Genomic DNA, 4800 nt, shown 5'->3' with positions numbered 1-4800 from the left:
GGGGGAAAATATTTATTTTCAATTTCCATTTGCAGGCACATTACGTTTTATATGCAGGCAAAGAAATGTAATATTTATTTAAGAATTTCCCCATAATCTACTGAAAACAGAAAATGTAACCAGAGTACATCTTATAAATCCCCTTACATAATTTAACTTTTATTGATTAGCTTATGTCCTTTTCATTTCATGCTATAAAATACTGACATTTCAGAGTAATGATTGCTGAAGATGATACAAAATGTCTAACTTTTACAATCCTATAAACAGACACAAAAGGAAAGCGAAGAAGCCATTGTTAAGCCATTAAAATTAGTTTTGCTTTTAAAAAAATGAAATAGCTATTACCATTTGTTATAAAACATTACCCAGGTTTCCATATACTCCTTTTAAACAATCTTTTGAGTGGGCCACATTTGTCCAGAAAAATCAGACTGTTGCACAATAATATCACTCTAGAACTCATAACAGTAGTCAACATTCATACTAATCTTATGATGATGTGCCAGATTTTCCCACTGTGTGTTAGAGGAGGGGTGATTTCAGCAATCTCCTCTTCCCTCTGCAGGTGTCTGTGCCTCTGCCTCCCTAAACTATGTCCCTGACGGTTGGGGCACCCTCAGAGAAATAGTTTTGGGAGCTGCAAGTGGCAACAGAAAAAAGAAATATTGAGGCTATTCCCATGATCAGGCGAAATCGGGCTAGGGGAGCCTAGCCCGATTTTGCCTGACCATGAGAACCACTGGACTCGCAGGTGAGCTCAGTGGCCTCCAGGCAGTTAACCTGCCAAACTACCCCTCCCCTTAAACTGGGTTTGCAGAGCGAGCGTTCTGCAAACCTGGTTTTTTTAATTGTGAGTTGCCACGGTGCAGTTCTGCACTGCAGCAATTCACGAGGAGACCCCTGACCAGGAGGCTGAAAAGCAGCCTCCCAGCTCAGGGGTCTCTCCAGCATGCCCTGTGCGCTTGCGCAGGGCATGCTGGAGCTTCTGGGGGCCGCGCTAAGCCCGCTCTCCCTGCAAACCCTCCCCAGGCTCTCCTCACTAATCGTGAGAAGAGCCTCAATGGAAATTTCCCTCTCCTTTCTTTTGCAATCTTGTATATCTTTTGATATCTTTTGCCCTCTCAGGGATATCCTTTTGGGAGTAACAGTTGGTTGGCTACAGAAGGAAGGGAAGATTGACAAAAGAAACTCCCCCTTCCCAGCAGTGCATGTTTGCTGCATGTGTGCTTCATTCATCTGGATGTCAGCCACAATCTTCAGACTTGTGGCTATGTATTGTGGTTGCATTCTACATTGAAATAATTGTCAGAAGCAGGTATTGTCTGGTGCTTTGTAGCCTGGTACTTTGCAGCATGGATGGTTCACTTTCATGTGATGTGATGGTTCACTTTCATTTCATAGATTCCCTGGAAAGGAAATCTAAGACAAGAGGTTAGCTTGTTTCATTTTCCCACTCAGAGAGAGAGATTACATACTATTGGTAAGACCTCCACTAATACTCAACAATAGTTTATGAAGGCTTGGACTGCTTGGTGATTTAGGCATGTTCATCTGATGACTATTGTGGCAATGAGACTCTGGAAGGCTCTTAATATTCAAACACATTTTCTTTGGAGAATTACCTTGTGACAATAGCCAGATGCATGTTGACATACCTTTTGATCTTCCTTTTTTATATGTGCCATTTCAGTTCTTTAATTCTTCAACTTTCAGTTTTTTACACTTCGATTAATTTATTACTAATGAATATAAGAAGGATTTGGGGGGAAGGTAACAAAATCCAGGACCTTTAAATTATTTGTCCACTTCATGTGAATTTCACCAAATAAGCAAATGCAAAATGTCCATTATATTTTTCCTTTCCTTTCCTTAAGGAAAGTAAGCTTATGAGATCACCCAGCATTGTGTGTGCGCATCCGTGTGTGTGCGTGTGTGTGCATGTGCACACATGTGTCCCTGTGTGTGTGTCCATTCCACAACTTTGCAATGCCTGGACCAATATAAATCAAATTGGGTACAGTTGTAGGGACACCTCAATGGCATAGTTTGTGATGATATCATCCACCCCAATTCAAGATGGCGGATGCATGAATGTTTGAGGCTCAAGTGGGCTAATTTGTGAACTGCCTAACTGATTTGGACCAAATTTAGCCCAGTTGTAGGGATAGTGAAAGGAAAGTAGGCAGATTAGTTCTTGCCAGAACAACTTGTTTTCTGAGTCATTGCATTTTAGTAACAATCCCTTATATAGCATTCAGGTTGATAGTGTGATTTCATGTTGATCAAAATGCACCAATTGCTCAAGTGAACTTTGGAAGCAAAAGACTGGTTCATGCATGCATTCTCATATTATTATCATGTGTACAGGGCAGGTTCACACAACCTGCTGTAAGTTGGTAAGAAGTCCAGGAGAGGAAACCAGAGGTTTCCATGGAGTGCATATTCCCTTTTGGCATGTTGTCCGAACCTACCCAAGTCCAATTGGCAAGTGGTCAACCCAATTTGTTAACGACTTTGTCAAGTGAACTTCAGCCCTTGGTTATGAGCCTTGGGTTGGATTTGGTAACTAGTTGGGTTGGCTCGCTGCCAACCAGACTTGGGCGGGTTCAGATGACATGCCGCATGGGAGTGCATGCACTGTGGAAACTTGTGGTTCCCTCTCTCAGAATTCTTATCAACTTGCAGCGGATCTGTGAATCTGCCCATTGTGACCATTATTATCTTATTTGCTCCTCTAATGACTATGCAGCAGAGTATTTTGCTTCTTAGCAATTCCTATAATGTATCCGGGATATTAGATTTCCTTGCTTCTTAAAACAGTTTAGATTTTAAAAGTATGCATTTGTGCAGTCTACAAGCTGGAGTCTTACTATCCAAAATAAAGAGAGCTGAAAAAGATTGTGCAATAGGTACCAGTTAAGGAAAATAAAATATACTTACGAGAACCAGCAGAGGTAGCAGAGGCAAATGGCCTGTCATTTCCTATAAGAAATTAAAGGTTTTGCTGCCTTGAGTTTCAGTCAATCTGAAGTCAAGTATGACAGTGTTGCCTATGAGATATCCAATGGATAAGACTCACACTGAAGCAAATAAATAAATAAGTTATTTCCCCTTTACCTAAAATATCACTTTGTCAGTCCATTAGAAATCTCAACTGCCGTAATGGCCAGTTCTGATGCCTCTGAGAAAGGACTGCAAACCTAAAATATTGGGGCTGCATGCCAAGGAATTATTATGCAAAATGTATATAATAGGAAATGCATAAACCAGCTTAAATAAGTAAAACCAATTAACAATAAATGAAAAATAACCTTCAATAATAAAATTAGTCTTGATGTATTAGGTCCAAACTCTACCATGCCACCTTAGGATAGCTTCCAGTCACGTGTATTTTGGGTGTCATAAACATTAGCCCTATTGTTCATAATTCTATAATGGAAAACCTTTTACATTTTTGTACTCATAAAAGAGCTGGTGTTAACTTGTATTATGTGATCCAGCCCTATTGGGATTGGGATTCCATTGTGCTTCAAACTATTTACAGATAACAAATGTTCTACGTTTGGGAGGATGCTATTTTAAACATTTGCAAACTAAAAGGGCAACATGCATTTTCTTTCATACTGAAATAATAATAGCCTGATACAAATCAGTTGTCTCCCTGAGTGGGCAAAGGAGAAGATATGACATCTGACATCTTTAAAATCGCCCTAAATTAGTTGACTTTCACTGCAAAGGGGACATACAAATACTCCTACTCCTTTTTACTCCTTCTGTCTGTTCTAGACATGTAATGCCACTTTCTAAAAGTATCTTTATTAGTGCCTTCCTCACCACAGCCCAAAATAATGTAGCCTGTCAACAGTTCTAACTACTTTGAAAACAAGTATCAACCTCCTACTCGTTGTAAGGCTAAAATGGGCCAGGCTTCCATTTTCTATAATACTAAGTGGCCAGTATTTCAAATCATGGGAAGAAATTTTCTCTGGCTTCAACGCTTGCCTCTGCTGACAAGCAGGAAGATGTAGGAACATGCTCACAGAGCACACTGAAGCAGGCTTAGCCAATGCATTCAATTTGTCCCTGTTCCTAGGTACCCTGACTGACTTCCAGAAAAACCCTGTGCTGACACCGGGCTCCAACCCTCTGCACTGCCAGAGGAGGCAGCTGCACATCTGGTCACATGATCTCTGTGCCAAGCATAGATGGAGGGATTGTCTGTGGGGGAGGTAAACTTTTCAAGGCTTCCTCCCTGCGCGCTCCCAAGCCCTTGCTTACTAGGGCTGTGCAAACTGGTTCAAATTCAAACTGGTTCAGTTTGAAAGTTCGAACTCGGACCAAACACTGCATTCATATGGCAATGCTGGTTTGGGTTCTAACCAAACCGAGCCTGGTACTATTCGATCCGGTTCGAATAGGCTCAAAGGCTCAAGCCTCCATTTTAGGTTCCAGTGGCCATTTTGTGACACATGTCACTTGCTGTGATTGCTACTACTATTACTACAATATTTATATACCACTTGTCAACCAAAGTTCTCAAAGCAGTTCACATAGAAAAATAAATAATACATATAGAAGATGGTTCCCTGTCCTCAAAGGGCTCACAAGCTAAAAAGTAACTTAAGGCACATACCAGAAACAGCTACTGGAGGGATGCTGTGCTGGGGCTGGAAAGGGCCAGTTTCTCTCCCCCAATATAAGAGAATCACCACTTTGAAAGATGCCTCTTTGCTTAGTTAGCAGGGCAGGATTAGTCAAGCTTCTGCTTCCCTGATTGGCCAGATGTGTCTGGCCCTC

The 4800-nt window shown here is 41.2% G+C and overlaps 1 long non-coding RNA gene across 1 annotated transcript; it reads right to left on the bottom strand.

The window, feature by feature from the left end:
- Nucleotides 1-1340: 1340 nt before the first annotated feature.
- On the bottom strand, nt 1341-3172 carry LOC128350298 (uncharacterized). Its single transcript, XR_008319246.1, has 3 exons — nt 3121-3172; nt 2944-2985; nt 1341-1422 (listed from the first exon to the last, which is right to left on the bottom strand). It is a non-coding gene; the product is annotated as an uncharacterized LOC128350298 (long non-coding RNA).
- Nucleotides 3173-4800: the final 1628 nt, after the last annotated feature.

Source organism: Hemicordylus capensis, chromosome 3, assembly GCF_027244095.1.
Source record: "Hemicordylus capensis ecotype Gifberg chromosome 3, rHemCap1.1.pri, whole genome shotgun sequence".
Taxonomy (NCBI): domain Eukaryota; kingdom Metazoa; phylum Chordata; class Lepidosauria; order Squamata; family Cordylidae; genus Hemicordylus; species Hemicordylus capensis.
This window is presented reverse-complemented; position numbering and strand designations above follow the sequence as displayed.